General features: G+C 43.0%; 1 long non-coding RNA gene across 1 annotated transcript; it reads right to left on the bottom strand.

Moving 5' to 3' along the window:
• Nucleotides 1-25,699, bottom strand: LOC146357313 (uncharacterized). The gene is made up of 3 exons (XR_014789287.1): nucleotides 25,563-25,699; nucleotides 2,809-2,953; nucleotides 1-656 (listed from the first exon to the last, which is right to left on the bottom strand). It is a non-coding gene; the product is annotated as an uncharacterized LOC146357313 (long non-coding RNA).
• Nucleotides 25,700-26,922: the final 1,223 nt, after the last annotated feature.

The raw sequence follows: 26,922 nt of genomic DNA, 5'->3' as shown, positions 1-26,922 counted from the left end.
GGATATTTACTGTGATAATCTATGAATAATGGAAATGAAGGATTCTAACCTTACACTGGTATTCCTTGTTCAAAATTAATTTCACTTTTTAAAGCTCTTGTTATACTGCTTTGCTACCCCCCCCCCACACACACACACACATACTTTGGTAAAGCCAAACCCACTATAAATTAAAGGTAAAAATACCTCCAGTGTAATTTATTGCTCCAGGTTTATGGGGAAAAAAACCATCGACATATCATATGAAGTGTATCACAAAAAGGAAACAAAGATTTTCTTCTCATAAACAGAGAGAGTTAGAGTTCATTAGATAATGAGAATATTTCTATTTCCAGTGCTTTCCTGTGATGAGAACAATTCCAGATGATGTCAATGTAATTCTCTTTTCTTACTCTTTAGATAAAGATTGCTTTATGTAACCCGGCAAATTGGTACAAATAAGGATGCAGACCTGAAATTTGCTTTTCAATAAAAATTGCGAATAGTTATTATTATGCAAGGCCTCCATCTTACTTGGTGACAATTGCAAGTCTTGACTGAGATGTACCTTCTTCAGAGATGTGCAATTGAGGAGGGATGGATCAGTCTATTTCTGGTCAGGGTCATTTTCACATGTGTTCACACCAAAGTCCATTCTATCCCATTTCCCCATAAATCTGTGATTTAAAAAAAATACCTGAATAAAAATTCATATTGAAATAAGTTTTTGAACCAATATTTTCTCACAGAAGATGCATTTCTAAAGTATTTATCTCCAAATACATATTTTATATGTATTTTGGTTCTTTTCTTTTTTTAACTGAGAACTGCATCACAAAATTCAGAGAAGTGTGAAATCTGAAGAACTGCTTTGTGATCTAATTTTAGATAGATACCAGAATTTGCAAAAACTGAATGTCTCAACATCCTTGCTGCAGAGCTCTAATTCACACCACATAACATGTATGAAATGCGTGAAGCTGCTTGTATGTGCACTTATGCAAACTCAAGCCTAACCCAGCCTCATCCATTTATAAGAGAGGTGCAGGAACCTCAGGCCTCGGTGCCAAATCTGGAGTTCCAATATGGCCCTATCAGTTTTGGCAGATGGCCACACCCCTTCCTATTACTCCACCCCTTTCCCCCCGACCTGGCTTTCCTGGCTTTTGTGTAGTTTTTACCCCATTGCCTTAGGAGAGGTTGAAATGCCTCTCCTAAGGCTTAGGCTGAATCTACACATAGCAGTTATACCATTATCATACCGTTATCATAACTATTGGTGCCCATTGGTGTCATGTGTACCAAGAGTTATGATAACAGTATTATAATGATATAACTGCTATGTATAGATTCAGCCTTAGTTACTGGCAGTAAGAGATTTAAGCTAAAATATGCTTGCGTTTTTGGCCCCATCCCTTTTGCCTTTTGGCCCCACCCACCACCACAAGAGCTTCTCCAAAGTGGAATTTTGCCCTCAAGCTGAAAGAGGTTCAACACCCCTGATTTATGGTATTAATAATAGTAGCTCAGTACAGCCAATCTGTTAACAGTGAGGCTTTATGACTGATTTTCAGTGACTGACAGGCAGAATTGGAAGAGCGACCAATTCAATTACAGTAATAGCTTCATACTCTTCCATGTACTTATAAATAAATAAATAAATAAATAAATAAGGGGGGTAGGTAAAAGTGGCAGTCACTCTCCAATAATACTGGGCACTTTTCTTTTGCCATCAGTATAGACAGGGATGGATGGACTCATCTTGGTCCGTGCCTCCAGGTGCTTGTTGAACCCCTGCCGGCTGCCCCTGTTCTGCTCCCTGGACAAGCCACTGCATGGTCCACCTGACCCCTGCCACTTGTGAAAAAATGGTGACTTGGGTTTTTCCATAAATGTAATGTTACGTAAACGCCAACTGTAAAGGGGCCATTTATGCAACATTACAGGTGTGAATGGACCATTTACACCTGTAATGTTGCATAAATGGCCCCTTTATGGCCGCCATTTATTTAACATTACATTTACGGAAAAACCCAAGTTGCCGTTTTTTTTCTCAAAATGTTGGGGCGCTGAGAAAACGGGTGACCACTGGGTGCTCGTGGCCCATGCAGTGGCTCGGCAAACGGGGTCTGGTAAGCATGGCAGTCTGTGGACTGGGGTCCAGCAGGTCAAGTGGGGGACGGAGTCCAAAAGACTCCACCCCTCTCTCGGTCTCCTGCAACATCCCTAGGTATAGAAGAAAGCTTGGTCCGGACATGCAGTGCACTGAAATCATAGAATGCTGAGTTAGCAGAATGGACTGAATAATTCCAGAATACAGGTAAATGACCACATTTTTTAATGCTTCCTTGCAAATAGAAAACCACTACAGCAGGCAAAGGACTAGGCTAGAACCCCTCTTCCTGATGCATTAGTTTGTTTTTATTTGCAGGGAAGGTTCTTTGATTTTTTTTTTATTTACAGAATTTGAAAGAGTCAAAAGTAGCATGGATTAGCTATAGACTGTGTACTGTGATGCATGTCATGCTGTCAGTTGCAGCCACCGAAGATGCTTCATTATAATAGTATGGGAAGGATGACAGAAGTCCTGTTCAGCTGCCTGTGATGTTCTGTGACTTTTCAGAAGACTATCATAGCTCTTGAGTCTCAAGGCAAATTCATCTGTCCAGTCTAATTTATCTCAGAATTTAGGAATTGTCAGGGTTCCACCTATGACCTGGACCCCCTGAGCAACTCCTTAAGGAACTCTTGCCTCCTTAAGAGTCCCACCTTCCTTCTTTTAAACTTCCCCTTCCCAATAACGTGTAGGGATAGATGAAAGTCCCTTACCTGGTCCCGCAGCTTGCTTCGCGGTGGGGGGGAGGCGCTCTGTTTCTCCCCCGAAATTCTTGGCGGCTGGGGAGGCGCCCCATCCCTCCCCGCCGAAATTCTGGCCAGGGGGGAGCGCCCCGCCTCTCCGGCCGCGAAAGTTCTTCTGCCGGGAAGGTAAAAAACAAAACAAAACATGATAGGCTACGTAAAGATTTACGTAGCCTATCACGGCTAGATTTTCAAAAAAAAACCGTGATAGGCTACGTAAATGTTTACGTAGCCTATCACGGCTGACTTTGGAAAAAAAACAAAAAGCGCGTACGTAAATGGTGGCGCCCATGGGCGCCACCATTTGGGTTCCTTATTTTGGCACGGGTAGTCTACGTAGATTTACGTACGCGCTTTTGCGTACGCGCTTTTTTTTTTTCTCAAAATCAGCCGTGATAGGCTATGTAAACATTTACGTAGCCTATCACGGTGTTTTTTGAAAATCTAGCCGTGATAGGCTACGTAAATCTTTATGTAGCCTATCACAGTTTTTTTTTTAACTTGGAAATGGCGGCGGCGGCAGCCGGTCGGAATACCGGCTGCCGCCGCCAAACCGCCGCCAGGATCTGCCACCACGAGGGACATTCGCACGAGGTAAGTCCCATCCCGGGGGGGGGGTGTCGGAGAATTTCTCCACCAATTTTGGGGGGCCGAATACCGGAGATTTGTGGAGAAATTCTCCGACATCCCTAATAACGTGGGGTTTAAGCTGTAGATGTGGGGTGATGGACACACCAGACATTTGAGGTTTAACCACAACAGTTTACTGGCAAATTTAAACAAAGCAATCACAACTATTTACACAATAGAGATGAGTGACACAAAAGGACTTAAAAGTAAATGGAAAGGAAATTGCACTACTCCTCTTGATACCCTCTTCCCACAAAAAACTCCAGGCCTCTAGGCCTGACCTTTTTCCTTACCTCTGTAGGCCTCAAACCTTCACAGGAACATGGGAAGCTTCCTTATAGTGAGTCAGACCATTGGTCCATCTAGTCCAGTATTGTCGACACTGACTGGCAGTGGCTCTCTAGAGCTTTAGGCAGGAGTTTTTCCAGTCCTACCTGGAGATGCCAGAGATTGAACCTGGGGCCTTCTGCATGCAAAGCAGGTGCTCTGCCACCGAGCCACGCAGCCTTTCCTAAATGATTTGAAAATGAGCTTGTCATAAGGAACTTACCACCCACATTTTCTGTGTCAAAGAGGTGGGGAGGGGGAGAGAAGAAGGAAGGTAATATTCCTAAAACCCCTTTCTTCGGTCAAACTATCTTAGTAAGAAACAACTGAATTTAGCTAGACTTCTTGGTGGCATCATGCATGCAGACCATAACAGCAAGCAGACATCACACTTCATTTAGATGGCCTAACTTTGTGCTTTAATTGCAGCCTCCTGGTATGAAATGCATTAAGATGCTTATAGCTTCACCACCACACCTCCTGACCTTTTGGTTTTTGTAAATAATAGGGACTGTAATTTGCTTTTGCCTTCTAAAAAACATCTAGGCTATTTCTCAACAGTTTGTGGGTTCCATTCTCATCGGATTCTGTCATCTTCTTGAATATCACAGAAAAGACTTGCGGATTAAGTTGGCCTGCCATAATATCTATGCGATTCAGCCAGATTGTTGATGCATGATTTGGACGATGAAGTAGCAAAGTGTTTCAGTAAACTCTCAGAGGGATAAAAAGTAAATTCTAGCAAGTCGTTCTGCTTCTGCATGGCAGCCCTCATTCTTTTATGGCCCCAAACTCCAAGTTAACCTCATTTGGAAGACTCTGCTGTAATATAGTTATGATCTCTCAGGCTGGATTTGCTCATGCCCTTGTTCTAATGCAGGAGGAGTAGTTCATGAACAACACTTGGCAAAGGAGATCATAATTGCTTTCTTTATATATGAATAAACCATAACTGTCTGCAGTTCACCTTCCTGCTATTTAATTCTGTATGTCATCATCTCATCTCTTTATCGTCTTCATGGCTTTCTTCTAAATTCTTTCTGTTTTTACTGGAGGTAAAACAAAGATCAATAGGATTAAGCTTCAGGAAGCAGGTTCCAATTAAATGGTCAGAAAAAACCTTTCCCACTGTAAGGCCATTTGGGCGATAGAACAAATTGCCTTGGGTTGTTTTGTCTAAACTGGAGTTTTCAAAGGAAAAGCTGAATGAGCTTATGTGTGGTGGGATGTTACAGGCATAATGATTATAGGTTTAGGACAATGGGGTAGATTTCGAAGATTCTGCATCATTTCTGTAGAATGCAGCCTGTATTACCAGTTGGGAAATAGTGACCTAAAGCAAACCAGAACCTCCTATTTTAGATCTACATGACACACTTATAATGGTTTTATATAACTTTAACTGTCAGGCTTTTTCCAAAAGAATATTCACAATTATAGTTTGGTGAGGATGCCTGTAAGATACTTCATAGGCACAGGAATAGGTAGTAAGCATTACAGTGCTGAGTATTCTGTTAGAAATACCTACCTTCCACCACCTCTGAATGACAGTAAACAGGATTCCCAGAAGAGAATGGGTGACAAATACACAGTTTAACTGTGCAGGATAGAGAACCCCTCAGATTTATGTATAAAACTTCAATAGAATTTGTTTCTAGTAAATAGCCTCTGATGCATCAGCACACAAGTGAGTTAAGCGCTTGTGTGAGGAGAAGGTAAATGCAATTACTTAATTATTTATTAAATTATCTCAGGTAATCATTTACAACTCATACGCTATCAGCTGAAGCCAAACCAAGGGCACAGTGAAGGGAGCTAAATCCTAGAAGACTAATTCTTACAAATTTACAGTGGGGAGCTAAATTCCATGGGGGGAATCCAGCAAGAACATATAGGTCTTGCAGCCTTGCTTTAACAGAGATTCCTGAGGGGCTGAAGAGAACCTCAGCCATACATTTAAACTAAATCCAAGCTTAGAAAGAGGTAAAAAAGAGCAATTCATAGCTCTGTATTGACAAGAGCCGCTGTACAGGACTAACTAGTGGAAGAGTCTGTTTATAAACAACAACAACAACAGCAACAACAACAGTGCAGGGCTCAGCTGCTAGGCCTTAAAAAGTCACATAATGGCTGCCATGGAGGCCTGGCTAGTCAAAATGAGCCAAAGGGGTAGTGGTTGGGAGAAGAGAAAGAGTGATGCTAGAGGCTGGGAGGGAGGGGACATAGCAGGGGAGAGAAAGAGCAAGGGTAGAGGCTAGAAAGGGAGAGAAATAAGTCTACCTTAATATTTTCCAAGGTTTTTATTAAAAAATTGTTTTTGAAGGGGGCAGGGAGGAGAGAGCTTTGCAGGTGCCATTGGAGGTCTTTGCAGGCACCATTGCACCCACAGGCACCATGTTGGGTACCCTGACTTACTGCAGTCCGGCTATCCATTGGAGTCCACCTGCACATCCCCACCCTCGGATATCTGTGACATCTCTAGTATTGACATTAGGGATGTACAGATTATGTAAAATCAGTTCTGTCTGCTTTTTGCAGGTTGTCAGGCACCTTTGTTCCATTGTCTGCCCATTGATGGAATTGTTTTTTTAAAGTTTCTGAATTTGCACAAATTTGCACATGCAAAAATGTGTAAATCCCCACAAAATGTGCAAATCCCCCTTAAATGCACATTTTCACGCTTTAGCCTATGAGGGGAAATGTGCTTTTTCGGCCAGTTTTTTTTTTTAATTGTGTATTTTTCCACAATGAAATTTGTGCAAAATTTCCAAAGGTTAGAAAAACAGTCCACAAGTCTGCAGTATCTGCCCGACCAAGGAAAAGCTGGTCCCCTGTGGAATCCGCTGGCCGGATTCATAAAAATCTGAACTCATTTGGTTCCATTGCAGATTTCTCCGACATCCCTAATTGACATGGATGATTTAAAAGATGCAAACTATATGAATAACATGAGTAGAACTCTTGCATGAAGATTCACATATGCAAAGCTCATGTACATAAATGTGAACATTGAAACATTGTGCAGCTCCTCTACAGAAGTTAGTAAACTTCAAGATTCATGTATTTTCCCTCATGTCTTACAATTTCAATAACCTTCCGCTGCTGTTTGGCTTGTGAACTAAGCAATGCAACTTAAAATCCAAATGTTTATCTACTGTGTTATGCTTCTAAAGGACAAGCTCCTTAATCTGTATGTGGGAAGATAGTTAAATTTTAATGGAAAATTCATGGCATACCTTTGCTCTTGCCTTAATGAAGGCTTCTGCTTGTTTTAAGATATGGAACTGAACAAAATGTACCCAAAATATTCTGAATTAGTCATGTAAGGGATTTTATTTTGCTGCTTATTGAACCTTTGGCCTCACTCTCAAGAAATGAGTAATACAGTTGGTGGCAAGTGTGTTTATAGATAGTGTTGTCAATCAAAATTCATCTAAAGTTTGTCCTGAAATATCTGCATGAGAAACTTCTGAAAATTGCCTTTCATGAGCCACTGGGATCAGCTTAGTGTTTGTTGAACATTTAGAAAAGTTTGTAGGCTCATCCAGAGAGCTTCCCATGCCACATTGGGTGCTTCCACACTAGGGGTTGGATGGATCCAGACTTAGTCATAGTTAGAGTAAACCCATTGCAATCAATGGAACATAAGTTTGCCATTACTAACTTAAGTCCCATTGACTTCAGCGGCTCTCTGCACATGTCTAAGTCTGGATCCAATCCCATATGTTGGTGGTCTGTCTTTCCTTTTCCCTTAAAGCTTAAAGGGGTATCAGTTCCTTCTCTACCGGGGTATAGTTCTCGCTATGTTTTTGGCCCTGTCCTACCTCCTCTAACTTACACCCCATTGATTTCAGTCGGTCTACTCTAACTTAGGGATGTACGAAAGTCCCTTACCTTTCACAAAACTTGATTCGCGGTGGGGGGGAGGCGCTCCGTCCCTCCCCCTGAAATTCTGGCTGGGGGGGAGGCGCCCCGTCCCTCTCCCCTGAAATTCTGACCGCGGGGAGGCGCCCCATCCCTCCCCCCCAAATTTTGGCCGGGGGGGAGGTGCCCTGTCCCTCCCGCCGCGAATCCTGGCCAGCCGGGATGCAAATGGCGGCGGCTGTAGCTGCCGCCGTTTGCGTCCCTGCAGTCAGCTGTGATAGGCTACGTAAATGTTTACGTAGCCTATCACTTTTTTTTTTTAACTTGGAAATGGCAGTGGCGGCAGCCGGTCGGAAGACCGGCTGCCGCAGCCGCCGCCGCCGCCGCCACTGAACCGCCGCCAAACCGCCACCGGAGCCGCCGCCACCAGGGACATTCGCACAAGGTAAGTCCCATCCCGGGGGGGGGCAGACCGTTTCGCCACCAATTTCGGGGGGCCAAATGCACTGGCATTCGGCTTCCCCGAGATTCGTGGCAAAATTCTCGTGACATCCCTAGTCTAACTGACTAAGTCTGGTTCCAGCTCTAGGTATTTAGTGTGGCATTGGCACTCACATTTCTATGATGTGATCACCAGTTTGTAAACCTCCCATGTTTTCCCAGTGCATCGTTCACCTTTCTCATTACCACAAGATCTACCTCCCCCTTTTTTTAGAAGGACAGAAGAGCAGCGCAATCTCTACAGGTTTAGATCCCTAAGTGCTGCTCTTCCATGTTTTTTAAGAGGTGCGTTTTTGATGTGGGCACTGATATATCAGGGAAGTGAACCTACTGCAGCTCAGCACATATAACGTTTGTGGTGGGCATCACTTTATAACCCTGTTAATTTTCAAAAATCTATCCTTAAATTGTTGCTAAGATGCTATTCCAGCTATTTAAAAAAATTAAAATATTAAGAAAACACTGCTTTAATGGGTGTTATAGCATTATACTGCTAAATAAAAACAAAGAAAAAGCCCTTTCCAGACACTGCCATTTAAGCAACTTTTCCCCCTAATTAAACACTTCCAATTTACATTTCTGATCTAAAACAAACATTAATCACTTTGTGTTTTGACATTTTACAGTAGTACTAGGCAATCACACTTAAACGAATAAGTGCTTATTGTTGCTAAATAAATCAGGCGTGCTTGAATGTTTTTAAAAATGGCTTCTCAGGTGAATTGCAGCTATGTTATTCCCACCTGTGTAGATGACATAGTACAGTGAGCACTACCCCCTATTTGTTGTTGTTCAGTCGTTAAGTCATGTCTGACTCTTCGTGACCCCATGGACCATAGCACTCCAGGCCTTCTTGTCCTCTGTTCTCTCCCGGAGTGTGCTCAAGTTCATATTCATTGCATCGGTGATGCTATCTAGCCATCTCATCCTCTGCCGTCCCCTTCTCCTTTTGCCTTCAATCTTTCCCAGCATCAGGGCTTTTCCAGTGAGTTTTCTCTTCACATTAGGTGGCCAAAATATTGAGCTTCAGCTTCAGTATCTGTCCTTCCAATGAGCACTCAGGGTTGATTTCCTTTAGGATGGACTGATTTGACCTCCTTGCAGTCCAGGGGACTCGTAAAAGTCTTCTCCAGCACCACAGTTCGAAAGCATCAATTCTTGGGTGCTCAGCCTTCCTTATAGTCTAGCTCTCACAGCCATACGTTACTACTGGGAAAACCATAGCTTTGATTAGACGGACATTTGTCGGCAAGGTGATGTCTCTGCTTCTTACTATGCTGTCTAGGTGTGCCATAGCTTTCCTCCCAAGGAGCAAGCATCTTTTAATTTCATGGCTACAGTCACCATCTGCAGTGATCTTGGAGCCCAAGAAAATAAAATCTGTCACTGCTGCCATTTCTTCCCCTTCTATGAACCAGGAAGTGATGGGGCTAGATGCCATGATCTTTGTTTTTTTAATGTTGAGTTTCAAACCAGCTTTTGCACTCTCCACTTTCACCCTCAACAAGGGGCTCTTTAGATCCTCTTCGCTTTCTGCCATAAGGGTGGTATCGTCTGTGTATCTGAGGTTGTTGATAATTCTCCCGGCAACCTTAATTCCAACCTGTGATTCATCCAACTTGGCGTTTCTCATGATGTACTCTGCATATAAGTTAAATAAGCAGGGCGACAATATGCAGCCTTGTCATACTCCTTTCCCAATTTTGAACCAATCGGTTGTTCCATGTGTGGTTCTTGCTGTTGCTTCTTGACCCTTGTACAGGTTTCTCAGGAGACAGGTAAGGTGGTCTGGTACTCCCATCTCTTTCAGAATTTGCCAGAGTTCGTTGTGATCCACACAATCAAAGGCTTTAGCGTAGTCAATGAAGCAGAAATAGACATTTTTCTGGAATTCTCTTGCTTTCTCCATGATGCAGCGAATGTTGGCGATTTGATCTCTAGTTCCTCTGCCTCTTTGAAACCTCGCTTGTACTTCCGGTAGTTCTCGGTTCACATACTGCTGAAGCCTAGCTTGTAGGATTTTGAGCATCACCTTGCTGGCATGTGAAATGAGCGCAATTGTACAGTAGTTTGAACACTCTTTGGCATTGCCCTTCTTTAGAATTGGAATGTAAACTGACCTTTTCCAGGCTTGTGGCCACTGTTCCAAATTTGCTGGCATATTGAGTGCAGCACTTTAACAGCATCATCTTTTAGGATTTTAAGCAGCTCAGCTGGAATACTGTCATCTCCACTAGCTTTGTTGTTAGTAATGCTTCCTAAGGCCCACTTGACTTCACTCTCTAGGATGTCCGGCGCAAGTTCAGTGACCGCACTATCATGGCTATCAAGGACATTAAGATCTTTCCTGTATAGTTCTTCTGTGTATTCTTTCCACCTCTTCTTAATCTCATCTGCTTCTGTTAGGTCCCTGCCTTCTTTGTCCTTTATCATGCCCGTCTTTGCACAAAATGTTCCCTTGAGATCTCCAATTTTCTTGAAAAGATCTCTAGTCTTTCCCATTCTATTGTTTTCCTCGATTTCTTTGCACTGTTCATTTAAGAAGGCCTTCTTGTCTCATCTTGCTATTCTCTGGAACTCTGCATTCAGTTCGATATATCTTCCCCTTTCTCCCTTGCTTTTCGCTTTTCTTTCCTCAGCTACTTGTAAAGCCTCATCAGACAGCCAGGTTGCTTTCTTGCATTTCTTTTCCTTTGGGATGGATTGAGTTGCTGCCTCTTGAACAATGTTACGGACCTCCGTCCATAGTTCCTCAGGCACTCTGTCTATCAGGTCTAATCCCTTAAACCCATTCATCACCTCCACTGTATATTCATAAGGGATATGAATTAGGTCATACCTGAATGGTTTAGTGGTTTTCCCTACGTTCTTCAATTTAAGCCGAAATTTTGCAACAAGAAGCTCATGATCTGAGCCACAGTCATCTCCAGGTCTTGTTTTTACTGACTGTATAGAGCTTCTCCATCTTTGGCTGCAAAGGACATAATCAATCTGATTTCGATATTGACCATCTGGTGATGTCCATGTGTAGAGTCGCCTCTTGTGCTGTTGGAAAAGAGTGTTTGCTATGATCAGCGTGTTCTCTTGGCAAAACTCTATTAGCCTTTGTCCTGCTTCATTTTGTACACCAAGGCCATGCTTGCCTGTTATCCTGGTGATTTCTTGACTTCCTACTTTAGCATTCCAATCCCCTATGATGAAAAGGACATCTTTTTTTGGTGTTAGTTCTAGAAAGTGTTGTAGGACTTCATAGAACCGATCAGCCTCAGCTTCTTCGGCCTCAGTGGTTGGGTCATAGACTTGAATTACTGTGATGTTGAATGGTTTGCCTTGGATTCGTACTGAGATCATTCTATTGTTTTTGAGATTGTACCCCAGTACTGCTTTCCCACCCTTTTGTTGACTATGAGTGCTACTCCATTTCTTCTAAGGGATTCTTGCCCACAGTAGTAGATATAATGGTCACTTGACTTAAATTCGCCCATGCTTGTCCATTTTAGTTCGCTGATTCCCAAGATGTTGATGTTCAATCTTGCCATCTCATGTTTGACCACCTGCAGCTTACCTTGATTCATTGATCTGACATTCCAGGTTCCTAAACAATTTTGTTCTTTACAGCATTGGATTGTCTTTTCACCACCAGACACATCCACAGCTGAGTGTCCTTTCAGCTTTGGCCCAGCCGCTTCACTCTTTCTGGCGCTACTTGGAAATTCCCTCTGCTCTTCCCCAGTAGTATATTGGATACCTTCTGACCTGAGGGGCTCATCTTCCAGCGTCATATCTTTTAGCCTTGTGATATGTTCCATGGGGTTCTCTGGGCAAGAATACTGGAGTGGGTTGCCATTTCCTTCTCCAGTGGACCACATTTTGTCAGAACTCTCCACCATGACCTGTCCGTCTTGGGTGGCCCTGCACAGCATAGCTTATGGCTTCACTGAATTACGCAAGCCCCTTCGCCTCAACAAGGCAGTGATCCATGAAGGGGACTACACGCTATATATCTCCTATAATGTGGAAAGTCAGTTGCAATTATTTTTGTAGCTTATAGCAAAACAGTGATGCTTTATTACTTATAGGAGTAACCTGTTTGTAAAGCAGCCCCTGAATGCAGGAAGTTTCCCAGGGAGAAGCAGGCACTTTTCTTCTGAGACATCCTCCTTCTATCACTGACCCAAGACAATGGTGCACTAAGTGTATATTGGAACATATAGAATAATAGAATCATAGAATAGTATGGTTGGAAAGGGCCTACAAGGCCATCGAGTCCAACCCCCTGCTCAATGCAGGAATCCAAGTCAGAGCATCCCTGACAAATGGCTGTCCAGCCTCGTCTTGAAGGCCTCCAGTGTGGGAGAGCCCACCACCTCCCCAGGTAATTGGTTCCATTGTCATATTGCTCTTACAGTCAGGACGTTTTTCCTGATGTTCAGCCGGAATCTGGCTTCCTGTAACTTTATTTTATTTATTTATTTCATTTCTATATCGCCCAATAGCTGAAGCTCTCTGGGCGGTTCACAAAAATTAAAACCAAACAACACACAGTAAAACAATTTAAAATATATAGAACATTAAAACCACAATATAACAATACAACCACAATAAAACCTAGCAGCAGTACAGGAGTTTAAAATACAGATTTAAAACAGCAAAGATAAAAATTTAGAAAGCTAAAATGCTAAAATGCCTGGGAAAATAAAAAGGTCTTCACCTGGCGCCGAAAGGAGTACAATGTAGGTGCCAGGCGAACCTCACTAGGGAGCTCATTCCAGAGCCGGGGTGCCACAACAGAAAAAGCCCTCCTCCTAGTAGCCACCCGCCTCACTTCCTTTGGCAGGGGCTCACTGAGAAGGGCCACTGATGATGAGCCCATTATTCCGTGTCCTGCACTCTGGGATGATCAAGAAGAGATCCTGGCCTTCCTCTCTGTGACAACCTTTCAAGTACTTGAAGAGTGCTATCATATCTCCCCTCAGTCTTCTCTTCTCAAGGCTAAACATGCCCAGTTCTTTCAGTCTCTCTTCATAGGGCTTTGTTTCCAGTCCCCTGATCATCTTTGTTGCCTTCCTCTGAACCCTCTGCAGTTTGTCTGCATCCTTCTTCAAGTGTGGTGCCCAGAACTGGACACAGTACTCCAGCTGAGGCCTTACCAGTGCTGAGTAGAGGGGAACTAGTACTTCCCAAGATTTGGAAGCTATGCTTCTATTAATGCAGCCCAAAAGAGCATTTGCCTTTTTTGCAGCCACATCACATTGTTGGCTCATATTCAGCTTGTGATCAACAACAATTCCAAGATCCTTCTCGCTTGTGGTGTGGTTGAGCCACGTATCCCCCATCTTGTAACTGTGCATTTGGTTTCTTTTTCCTAGGTGCAGAACTTGGCATTTATCCCTATTAAATGTCATTCTGTTGTTTTGTGCCCAGTGCTCCAGTCTATCCAGATCACTTTGAATTTTGTTTCTGTCTTCCAAAGCATTAGCTATCCCTCCCAATTTTGTGTCATCTGCAAATGTGATCAGCATTCCCTGCACCTCCTCCTCCAAGTCATTAAAAAAATGTTGAAGAGCACTGGGCCCAGGACTGAGCCCTGCGGTACCCCACTCGTTACCTCTCCCCAGCTTGAGAAGGTCCCATTGATAAGCACTCTTTGAGTCCGATTCTGTAGCCAACTGTGGATCCACCGGATCGTTGTTTCATCTAGCCCACTTTGAGCTAGGGATGGACGAACGTCCCTTACCTGGTCCCGCAGCTTGCTTCACGGTGGGGGGGAGGCGCTCCGTCCCTCCCCCCCAAATTCTGGGCGGGGTGGGAGGTGCCCCATCCCTTCCCGCCGAAATTCTGGCCGGGGGGAAGGTGCCCCGTCCTTCCGGCTGAAATTCTGGCCGGGGGGGAGGCGCCCCGTCCCTCCGGCCGCGAATCTCGTCTCCTGCAGGGACGCAAATGGCGGTGGCCGTAGCCGCTGCCGTTTGCGTCCCTGCAGTCAGCTGTGATAGGCTACGTAAATGTTTACGTAGCCTATCACGGCTGACTTTGGGGGGAAAAAAGCGCGTACGCAAATGGCGGCGCCCATAGGCGCCACCATTTGCGTTCCTTATTTGGGCACATGTAGTCTACGTAAACATTTACGTAGACTACAGTGAAAATAAGGGCAACGCAAATAGCGTTGCCCTTATTTTCGCCGTAGTCTACGTAAATGTTTACGTAGACTACACGTGCCCAAATAAGGAACGCAAATGGCGGCGCCCATGGGCGCCGCCATTTGCGTACGCGCTTCCCCCCCCCCAAAGTCAGCCGTGATAGGCTATGTAAACATTTACGTAGCCTATCACGGTGTTTTTTGAAAATCTAGCCGTGATAGGCTACATAAATCTTTACATAGCCTATCACGTTTGTTGTTGTTGTTGTTGTTTTATTTGGAAATGGCAGCGGTGGCAGCCGGTCAGAAGACCGGCTGCTGCCGCCGCCGCACTGCCGCTGCGCCGCTGCCGGGAGCCGCCGCCACCAGGGACATTCGACAAAGGTAAGTCCCATCCCGGGGGGGGGGGTGGCGGACCATTTCTCCACCAATTTCGGGGGGCCGAATGCATTGGCATTCGGCCTCCCAGAGATTCGTGGAGAAATTCTCCGACATCCCTACTTTTAGCTAGTTTGCTCATCAGGATATCATGGGGCACTTTGTCGAAAGCTTTGCTGAAGTCGAGGTATATGATGTCTACAGCATTCCCACGGTCTACAAGGGAGGTTACTTGATCAAAAAATGAGATCAGATTTGTCTGGCAGGACTTGTTTTATAACAATATAATTCTGCTTAATACCAGGTCAGAACTAGTTGTTCATCAAGCCCAGTATTTTCTTGTCCAGAAGTTGCCCACCTTTTTGTTGTGGGTGTATTTGAAATTTTGATAGAGTGTTGTGGGCATTCTCACAAAATGGCTGCCATGGGGGGTTGGCCCATGCATAAAATGGTTGCCATGGTGGGCATGGTTGTTCACACAATGCTCATTCCCAGAAGGCAAACTGGTCAGACTAAAAGAAAAGTAAGCTAACCCAAGAACCTAACTAAAGGTAGACAGTGCCAGCTCTGGGTTTTTGAGGGCCCTTGGGCAAGACACCCTCAATGGTCCCCCTCCTTAAGTGAGTCTACCTTCTCACCAGCATTGTCACCAGCTGCTATTGCTCCCTATCCTCTCTCTTTCTCATCATTGGTACCACTTGCTTGCTAGACAGGCAGAGAGCCAGTGAGCAAGTAGGCAGTAGCATCTACTGCTCCTCCTTCTCACCATCTCTAGGCCAGAGCCAGAGGCAGGTGAATAAGCAGGTTGCAATGAAGAAAATAACTCCAAGGGGATCTTGACAGGGGGCACCTTCAAGTTTGTGGGTCCCTAGCAGGTGCCCAACCATACTTATCCTTGATACCAGCCCCGACAGCAGATTTGGGGTCTGAGCTCCAAAACACTAAACAATTCTATTGAAGCAAAATAAAGATGGCATTGGAGGGCAGCACTTTGCTTTGCAGCAAGCCAGCCTTTCAGTTAATGTTTTTAAAATAATAATAATCTTAAAATAAAAATCAGGAGGGAAAAGGAGCCTGGTAGGTGCCAAGTGTGGTGTTGGTGGGTATATTGGTGCCCACGAGCACCATGTTGGGGACCCCAGCTCTACTCTGACTTGTAGTGGCTCTTCAAGGTCCCAGGCAGAACTTTTTCCAGACAGTTTAATAATTGACCCTTTTATACCAGAGGTACTAAGAAATGAACCTGAAACATTTTGCATGCCTATTCATGTCCTACTTGTGGGTTTCCTGTGGGCAGCTGGTTGTCCACTGTGTGAACCGAATGCTGGACTAGATGGACCCTTGGTCTGATCCAACATGGCTTTTCTTATGTTCTTATGTCTTCCAACACAGATACCCTATTTCAACTTGCAAATTTGGAACCACTCATCAAACACATTGCTCAGAAATCAACAGATGTAAATGAAACCGATAAAGGAATGGGTTGCCAAAGCATCGCTGTAAGATTAAGGTTTAGGGGGAAGAGACACTAAAAATATTTAGGAATATGGGATTTTGAGCTAGCCAGTTTCTTTAATTAGCTGCCAAATTCTGACTGTGATTTGGAGGAGCATAAAAGCCAAGAAAAACAGTCCAATATGCTGGGAAAGTTAGTGAAAATAAATAAACTGACATGATCAATTCCTTCTTTTCAGAGACCTTTCACAGCTCTTGGTCATATGAATACAGAGCAGCGGCCCACTGATAACTATAAGTAAGTTTTTTTCAGACTTCCTGAAGGGCTGTAGCTGATCCTAAAGATTACATTTTAAGAAGTGCAGCATGATTGGTTCCCTAAGGTTTCCTTACTTTTGGCTTAAGAGGGTCCTGCCCAGACATTTCTGCTAGCTAAATATATTCTAGATTTCTGCACTAAATGCTGTATTTCAGTTCAAGTCAAAATACATCTGATCCAGGCTCTGAAAAGAACTTGGGAAGAATTGTTGAAGTTCCCCTCAAAGGAGAGACCATTTTTACAAGTCCCCAAATTTTTTCCAGCTCGGATTGAAATTTGAGCTGGAGAAGAATTACCACTGTCCCCTAGGCAAAGCAACGGGACCACAGAATTCCATTGTATTGTACATCGGAAAAGTAAGAGGGAGCAAGAGAAAAAAGAAGGGGGGAAGTCCATCCTGCACATAAGAAAGCGCAGGAGGAACTTCCTGCCCCTCAGTTTTTGCCCTGCAGCCTCTTAATTTCCCAATATAATACGTGGCTCATTTTTCAGTAACTTGAACTGGTTCAGAAAAATGATCCAAAATCCTCTGATTTTTTTAAAGAAGTTCTTGGATTATTTTCATTTAAATCTGAGATGACTTTGGGGGAGTTTGTCCATCTCTAATTTCAATATGCTATTTCTAGACAAGCTTCCTCCATTTGATTTGGACAATTCTTTGCCTAAGTAGAAGCCTATAAGTCAGTGTATTTTATCTATGGCCTACACCAGGGATAGGCAAATTCAATGGTTCCGGGGGTCAATCCCCCCTCCCCCGGGTGCACTCCCTCCTGCCACTGTTGAAATTATTGCCACTAAATTCTGCTGCCTAATTTGGCAGTGCAGCCATGACAAAAAAGGGCAAAAACTTTGCTGCCATGCCACCACATTTCAGCAGCAATCCGCTGCTTTTTTTGCCACAGCACCACCAATTTTTGGCATTGGGGTATGGGGGGGGGCGCATGCAAAAAAAGTCTGGGATGTTGCATGCGGCCTGTGGGCCACTTATTGCCCACCCCTGGCCTATACCAATTATGTGAATTTACAGGTCTACTCAAAAGTAAGCCACATTGAGTTCAATGGGGCTTACTCCTAGGAAAATCTGTATAGGATTCCAGCTTTTGTTTCATGAAATGAAGATTCTCATTTTTAATCTCTTTTCTTGACTATTCTGAACAAATAATCCAATTATACAAGAACAGATTAGCTATTAATCCACACTGAAAAGAACAGTATAAGACAACAATTTTTATGCATGCAGGATTCAATAAATGAATGTTAAATGTAAATCTATTACATATAGTGAATTCCCATGGAAAGTTTGAGTTTATTTCTGAGCAATTTAAGCTTACAGACTTGTATTTTCTGTCCAGAAATGAGTAATTCAACTTGTTCATCATAAAATAATGTCAACAAAAATTCCATATATACCAGTGACTGTGCATGGGAACCATCTACTATTATAAACCATTGGTAATGCTAGATTTTGTAAATATTTTTAGCTTATTTTCAGAGATACACAAAGCATAAAAAGCTCCCCTTTGATATTCTGTCCGTTTTAGGCTGTGTATCTGGCTTTGTGCAACTGTGATAAATTATAGTAGCCTCAGCAAAGGATGATGGCACTCTAGCAGATTACATTTATAGAGGTTTAAAGGACACTTCAAATAATCTCCCTCCCTTATATTTCTCTTCCTAGATTTCGCATTTCCCAGGTGTGTCATAAATTTCATGGAAGCAGGCTTCATTCAGTTATTTTTAGAAGCCATTTTAGGGCTAGCAATCTGGATCACCTCTCAGCATACTCTAGGTCTGTACTTTCTTCAGACTGGCAGTTAGAAAATGAGGGCACAGCAACTCAAGGGTGGGCAACTTGTGGCCCCCAGATGTTTTTATTTTATTTTTATTTGCTTGTTTAATTTATTTCATTTCTATACCGCCCAATAGCCGAAGATCTCTGGGTGGTTCACAAAAAATACACAGCACAATCAGGATAACAAAAACATAATATAAAATATCTAACATGCAAAATTTAAAACAATTTAAACAGCTAAAACTAGGGATGGATGGACCCATCTCCGTCCAGGGCGCAGGGGACCTTGACGAGCTGCCCCCCTGGTCGCATGGCCTGGATGTGCTGGGAGAGCCTTCCTGCTTGCCCCACCCACTTGCTGAGCCACACGAGCCACCCCTCCCCTCCACGCCAAGGACTCTGGCAGTCAAACCCTTGTGCTTTATGCGCACAAGGGCTTGACTGCTGGAGTCCTCTGTGTGGCCAGCCCCCAGTGCTCCCTCCCTGGTCTCCTTGGGAGGAGGCCAGGGCAAGAGTGCTGGGGTGCAGCCGAGGCCCTTCCTCCCAACGCCAGAGATCAAGGGCTTCCTTGACAGCCTGTGGAGGCAGGATGGGTCCTAGCACGGCCAGCCCCCAGCACTCTCGCCCTGGCCTCCTCCCAAGGAGGCCAGCATGAGAACGCTGTGGCGCTGTCAGCTGCTTGCTGGGCTCAAGGGCGCTTGGCAGCTGGGTCCATCAGCATGCCCAGGCTCAGCAAGCAGGGTCCGGGAGGCTGGCCGGCCGGGGAGTCCATCTGACTTGATCCCCTCTTTGGTCTCCCACACCATCCCTAGCTAAAACATTTTCAATAAGATACTGGACCTGACAGAAACAACTGACATAGATGCCCCATCAAATGCCGTCATATGCCTGTGAGTAAAGGACAGTGTTAATTTGGCACCTAAAAGATGACAATGTTGGCACCAGGCAGGCCTCAGTGGGAAGAGTTCGGGGGGTGGGGCACCGCTGAGAAGGCCCTCTCCCTTGATGCCACCTTCTGAGCCTCCCTCAGAGGAGGCACTCAGAGAACAGCTTTTGATGTTGTTTGTAGTGTCCAGATAGGTTGGGATAGGTGCTCCATTAGGTATTGTGGTCCTGAACCATGTAAGTCTTTATACGTTAAAACCAGCACCTTGAATTGGTTTTGGAAACATACAGGCAGCCAATTCAAGGGAGGCAGAATTGGTGTAATATGCTCCGACCTTCTGTTCCCTGTTATGAATCTGGCTGCCTCATTTTGCACAAACTGCAGCTTCTGAACAATCTTCAAGGGCAGCCCCATGTAGAGCACATTGTGGTAATCTAACTTAGAGGTTACCTGAGCATAGACTACTGAAGCCAGGCTATTCCTCTCCATATAGGGCAACCTCCACCAGCCATAGCCAGCATAGCCAATGGTGAAGGATCATGGGAGTTGTAGGCCAAAATTTCTGGAGGACTAGAAATTGCCCACCCCTGAATTATTCCGTGAGCAAAACACACAGAATATTGAGAGAAGAGGTGAGGCTGCCCCAGCTGTGCTAACGATTGCTTCTCTGATATGTCAGAGTTTCCTGAGGTGGAGCAGTTATCTCAAAATCTAGAATTAGTATTAAGCTGAAATGGGGGAATATATTATAAACATTTTTTTCTCTCTTCTGTTATTTGGGGAAAGGGGGAAGAGATCCTTTTGCAAAAGCATATGGAACTGCTTACCTACCCTTTTCAACTACAAAGCAGAAGGAGGTGGCTTTGTCTTATCCATCTTGACTTTTCTTCTTCATGGGAACAAACACCACTATTTGGGTAAAGTTTCTGATATAAAGCCAAGCTCCTTAAGAATCCTTAGAAACCTTTTTAATACCCCCCCCCCCCCGGTACAACTGCCACTGTTGGATTTTGGTCTGTGTCATGCTCTCATATCCTGTAAATCTTCTGTTTGATTCTTTAAGAAGTAAAATACATTTCTATAAAAACCTTCTCTGAAGTCTTCTGATTTATATATTTTGTCTGGGTGCTCCTGCCAACAGAGGCAAAGGTGTGCTTCTTATGTTAGAACATAAGAACACAAGAAGAGCCGTGCTGGATCAGGCCAAGGGTCCCTTTAGTCCAGCATTCTGTTCACACAGTGGCCAACCAGCTGCCCACAGGAAACCCACAAGCAGGACATGAGTGCAACAGCACCCTCCTGCCCATGTTCCCCAGCAACTGAGGTACATAGGCATACTGCCTCTGATAGTAGTAGCCACTGACAACCTTATCCTTCATGAATTTGTCCAATCCCCTTTTAAAGCCATCCAAAGTGGTGGTCATCACATGTTGTGGAAGTAAATTCCATAGCTATTTATGTGCTGTGTAAAGAAGGACTTCCCTTTATCTGTCCTAAATCTCCCATTAATCAGCTTCATGGGATGACCCTGAGTTCTAGTATTATGACAGAGGGAGGAAAATGTCTTCCTATTGACTTTTTCCACACCATGCATAATTGTGCATCTACCCTTACTCACCGTTTCTTCAAGCTAAACAATCCCAGCTGTTGTAACCTTTCCCCATAGGGGAGTTGCTCCAGCCCCTTGATCACTTAAGTTGCCCCTTTCTGCACTTTTTCCAACTCCACAATATCTTTCTTCAGGTGTGGTGACCAGAACTGGACACAGTGTGGTCCAAGTGTGGCTGCACCATAGATTTGTATAAGAGGAGTATGTTATTGGCAGTTTTATTCTCAATTCCTTTCCTAATTATGCCTAATATGGAATTTGTTCATAAGAAACTTCATATTGCCTAGTTAGCTGAACATGAAAACTGCTTGTAAAAGAGCAAATGTGCCATAAGGGAATGGGAAGGTACATATAAAGAATATAGAAAATTCTTCTTGGTAGTTAAAATGAGAGCTTTCCAAAATAACTACTGATATATTCTCAAATTATGTAGTATTTGTCATCTAGTTATCGTAACAGTTCTATATAAGGCAACAATGGCTGGGATCCAATGACATGTTTTACCCAAGCCCAATATGGCTTGTGCTCACCCAGTGGGATTCAGAAATTTATTTTTTCCTTTGAGTAACTAACCGCCCCCACCCCACCCCATGTCGCATCATTCCATGCTTTGCAGTTCCCTCAGTGTCAGAAGTCTTTTGCTATGCAGCATAGATTAGAAGGATGTGTGTGGGTCTGTTCAACCAATATACAGAATTCTCACACAACCATGGTCACATGGAAGTAGCTGAATGGTTCTTTATAGCTTGGCCTTGTCAGTTTGTAGCCACCCCCAATTAAGAGAGGGAGAGATGCCCAACCCATTCCATCCAGTTGAGTCAACATAAAGGAATGGACTGCAATTTCTTTACACACACACACACACACACACACACGGTGTGGGAGGAAGTGTTAGATTATGGAAACTAAGGGCACAGTCCTATGGAGGCAGCTGCCTATCCCCATAGGATTGCTTCCTCCAAATATGCATTATGTAGGGTTCCCATCTAGTACATTTTCTTTTTAAAGCATTCTGAAATTTCGTAACAAGCAAATTGTTTTGTCCCATGGCATTATCCAGTTAACTCCTAAAGACAGTGTTAAGTTGTTAAACTTGGGTAGAAACAATGAAGTGAATAACCTGATACTAAAAAGTGAAATATACAATAATGGAAGAAAATCACCATGATGTATTCTGCAAAACCCCATCCATTTGTCCTTTCTTTGATATCCCTGGAAATGTATAGGACTTCAAAGGAAGGCAAAGCATGCCTTTGTTCATGTTTTTCCTGGGAAATGGGGTTAGTGTGTTGAAGTGACTATTTTTTTCCTTTCATAACAATGGGCACAATCTCATCATCATGAAAGTCCCTTTCATTTCAGTGGGACAGTGCAGAGAACCTTCCAGTGGATTTTTCATCCAGTTAATAGTAAATACAGACAGAGAAGGAGAAAGACTGTGTAATCCAAGGCAATATGAATAACTGCCAAAATAATGTTATACATTTGGAAACAAATATCAAAGAAATTTTATGAAGTCATTAAAAATCACAAAATAATTGAAAATTTGCTGTGTCTCTTGCCCAATATGTAGAAAATAAAATAAGAGTAAAAAAAAAAAAAAAGCATCATGGTGGATCACTGGGTATTTGATAACATGTTTGCAGAAAATGCTTCAAGTCCTGGAGGTGCAAAGTAGTTTATGTGTCAGTCAGATGGGAGAATGACATAAGACTCATAGGACTGGTTTGCATGATCAAAATTGAACAGCTTTGGATTATTTTATTTTAGAATTTAAGACAAGGTGTTTATATATTGTTACCAAGCCTTTACTCCCAAATGATGTCTAAAAACTATGTAATAAGAAGACTTTTATAGAAAGACTAGAGATGTAAAATATAAAATGAAGCCATGGGGAAAAATGTTTTTTAATCTTGTCTGTAAGATTCTCAGCACTGATTAAAATTATTGATCCAATGTATCTTGTACTGATAAACATTTTGGGATGCTCCAAGTCATACTCAATTTCCCAACATGTGAATAGAGTCACCATATTATAATATGGAAAATAGTACATTCTTGACACTTGGATTTTGTTCTACAGAGTCCTGTGTTTCTGGACTTGTCTTCCTCTGTCTCCAGGTCTTCCTGCTTCTTCTGGCTTCTAGGATGATTCAGATGTTTCAGGGACTATTTGGTGAAGTTCCCTCTGGTCAGACATAAACTAGGAACCTAAAATATGTTGTGTATAACATGGTTTGCTCATAAAAAATACCATGTTTGGTATATTAAATTTTCAAAGTATAGTTTATTCAGACAATCATTATAAATTTACTGAGTTCAGTTTTTTAAAGTTTTCAAATGTAATGATAATTATGAGCAAACCATGTTATACATAATATAACTTTAGGAACATAAAGGTTGCTTTACGTTCCTAAAGCAGCCTTCCTCAATCTGGTGCCCTACAGATGTTTTGGACTACAATGGGCAGCATTCCTGATCAGTGGCCATTCTGCCTGAGGCTGATAGGAGCTGAAGTCCAAAATATCTGGAGGGCACCAGGATGGGGAAGGCCATCCTAAATCAACAAAGTTACTTTAGATCTGCAAAGAGTGCTAAAAAAAGGTATTGCTTATTTTTCTATTTCCCTTCAAAATTCCATTTTTTCTACCCCCCACCACCCACTGGGAAAAAATCCATTTTTCCCCCATAGGTTTAACATTTCTGGAAATTTTACATCTCTAGCCACAACTCACTATCACTGAAATAAACCACAGTAGGCTGCAGTGATCATGCAAACCAGGTCCTAGAAAGAAAGAAAGCCAGAAACCAGAAGGCCACCTAGTTCACCTCCTCTCCAACCCCCCCCATTCCTCTCCTCACAAAAGTGGTCCAGCCACTGTCAGCCTCTCACAAATTATTGGATCATTATTTTGATTTAATTGTTTTACCTGTATGTGTAATGCTTCAGAGCCTTTGGGTGAAATGTTTTTTTTTTTATTTTATTTTATGAACTAGCAAACTGATTAATGCAGACCACAGTGTGTCACAGAGTGGGTGGCCTTCCAGAGACGTGCTTGCAGAGCAGATAAACTGCAGATTATTGAAGCATGCGAGCCAAAAAAGATGCTATAGAAAAAGGCAAAGAAACAAATAACCCCTGAGTCACCACCAAAGAATCTGCTTGAATGAAGAATTTCTTTGAGAAAATCCCATCCTCTGAAACTTGCCTAGGGAAATGTCTCTGTGCAGACCAACAGCATTCTGCCATTAGACAGGACATCTTTTCTCTAATCATTAAATTCTGGGGCATATTACAACCCCAATGGCTTCACTGCCCAAAGTCTGTACTTTCTTATTTCTTTAACCACCTTTTATAGCAGCCTTCACCACCTGAGTGGCCTCCAGCTGTTTTGGACTACAACTCCTAGGATTCCTGACCATTGACCATGCTGGGTAGGGCTGATAGGACAACGTCTGGACTGGAGGGCACAAAGATGAGGAAGGCTGTTATTTTGCTCCTCAGCAGGGGCCACCTTTACTCTACCAATTCCTGGCTAAGAGGCAATTGCTCAGGAGAGTACTTTTTGGCCTTGTGAAAATATTGGCTAATGTCAACATTGACATAAAGTCCCTAGTTTATATCACTCCTAATTTAAAGTCTATGCATTGGGAAAGTAAAGTGAATGTGGTTTTTAAAAGAGAGAGCAAGACAAAGCCAGTGTTCCTGTGACTACTTAGCCATGTTAACGTAAGGCAGAATGTAGAGTTGACCAACTCACATTCTTAGAGGAGATGCTGCTTTCTCATAAATCTGAGAAATATATCGTAATTACTGGAGAAAAGCTCTGATCACAGCGTAACATTATTCCTAAATAGTCCCCTATTGCTCAGCAGAGCAATGCTATTGATCTGTTGTCATCCAGATAGCTCATGCAAAGACCTAATGTCAACCCCTTTAGATGCATTTTATTTATCAACAAGATGAATGTCTAACCTGAGGTTGAATTTAGCAAAATACACAATTGTGTGGAAAGGTGCAGTTGCTGGCAGATCTGTCCGCTTTTGCTTCAACAAGATTTTCAATATCTATCTAGGGTGGCCATGTGTCCTACTTTACAGTCCTCTATTTGAAGGGCTGTCAGAGCACTTGTCTTTGAAGGCATCCTTTATATCACAGGTAGGCATGTGGTGTCCATGGGCACCAGTGCACCCCCAGACACTTTTCTTGGTGCCTTCCAAGGTACCCTAACCCTCCCACTTTTTTTTTTCTTTAAACAATATATTTTCTTATCGGCAGCTGGGATCATTTCAAAGCAAAGTGAGGGTCTCCAGGTGCTGACGTCTTCATTTCCCATGAATGCCTCTCAGCTACAGTACCAGCTGGGACAGAAGCAATGGTGGTGACAGCAACTAGTAATTGCCAGTAATTTCCCACCAACCAGTAAACTGGTGGGAAATCACTGGAAGGGGGGGCATTTGGCAGCACACCTGTGGGGTTGCAGTTAATGCCTAGGGGGACTGCATGCAGCACAGGTTGTGCACCCCTGCTCTATAGGCTCAACTGCCATCAGCATTCCATTCCTCCTGGAAACTCACAGGCCATGTTTATTTTATTTTTCCTGTTAATTTACAAACTTGTACTCGACTTAAGGACTGAACAACAACAGTTCATCTTACCTAGGAAATCCCCTGAGTATGTAGAAACCACTCTTATTTTTGGGTGGTCCCATTTTACTTCTAGACAGACAGTCACTCAGTCACCTGAGTTAGCTACTACAGGGAATGATGATTTATGCTTACTTATATTCTCCCAAGTATGCAAGGTGGAGTAAACCTGAAGCTTACCTTGTCTATAGTTATCAGCTTTCTGTCCGGTTTGAACTTGAATGATATTTTGTTGACAGTGAGTCAGTATTTAAAATACGAAGCGTATCCAAATCGGCTACCAGAATTGCCAAAATGCATTAAAAAGAAAAGTGCCTAAATAGGTTGCAGTCAAATACCTAATGATTAACAATTATTATAGCACATGATCCTTCTTTGGCAGAAACAGATCCCCTGGATTTCCTAACAAATGCCTAATGCAGCTAGAGCTGCCACCGCTAAATACTGGCAATCTTGTCTTTCCCTCAAAACATGGGAGGAATGCCAGATGGGATTTTTTAAAACCTCAGAAATCATAACCTTTGTATTACATGTATACATAAATGAAATGTACTGGAACCTTCGAACAAACATTTCTAGTTGAAAATTCAAGAAAAGGCAACAACCTTTGCTCAATTGTGAGGTTAAGATGGTAAAACTATCATTTGAAAAGGAAAACTCTTTAATGAATATTTATCGCTGTTTCCCCCCACAAACACACACACACAAATTGCTTTAGCATTCTTTGGCGTCGATCATCTCACTTATTTTAAGGGATGATCTTATTTTAATGTCAAAACAACTTGAAGACGAGGGAACAGGACGTCCCATGAAGAATACTCAAGCCCAGCAATTCTGATGGCAATCCCTTTGTGTTGACATTAGCCTGCTAGCCCTGAAGGTAATGAAAGATGACTTGAAATACTTAAATGACTGGGGAAATTAGAGCACAAATAAATGCCTGATAGACAGACCATCTTGGGCCATCAGCAGTGCTGCTTTAGCCATGTGGTAAGTAGCCCTGGCATTTCAGGTTCTCATGCTGAATCTTAGGATCTCCATCTCACTTTTGGTACATTTTTCAGAAGCCTAGGTACCAAGAAACATGAGTACTAAATCATCAGGGAATGCCTTCTTCTACATAAGACCCCATCCATTTCAGATCAATTTCCTCTCATAAGTCTGACTGTATCTTCCATTTCTGGAAAGTAATGTATGTTCTGAAAAAAGTCTTCTCAGTATTTAACTCGCACTGCATTTTGCATCATTATTATGAGCTGTTACTGAACAAAGTCCTATTGCACTGTACAACTTTTCTTTGAACATCTGTGGCTGTGGATCTTGAATGTATTTTCCATCCGTGGATGTACTTCAGACTTGTTCATCCTGAAACAATTATCTTTTTTCAATTGGCAAACTTGTGAACTCAGATGTGGATCAAAAAGAGACAATGTAATTTAGGGTAGGGAGGTGGTGCTTCAAGAAAAGAGCTTGACATGTTGGGCTGCCATAGTTCCTCCATCCTCCTTCTCATTCAGTACCTTGGCGGGGAGGGCTACTT

The sequence above is a fragment of the Heloderma suspectum genome, chromosome 1 (assembly GCF_057233095.1).
Source record: "Heloderma suspectum isolate Gila_16-S chromosome 1, 16-S_ref, whole genome shotgun sequence".
Classification (NCBI taxonomy): Eukaryota; Metazoa; Chordata; class Lepidosauria; order Squamata; family Helodermatidae; genus Heloderma; species Heloderma suspectum.
Note: the sequence above shows the minus strand (reverse complement) of the source record. Positions and strands in the feature narration are given on the sequence as shown.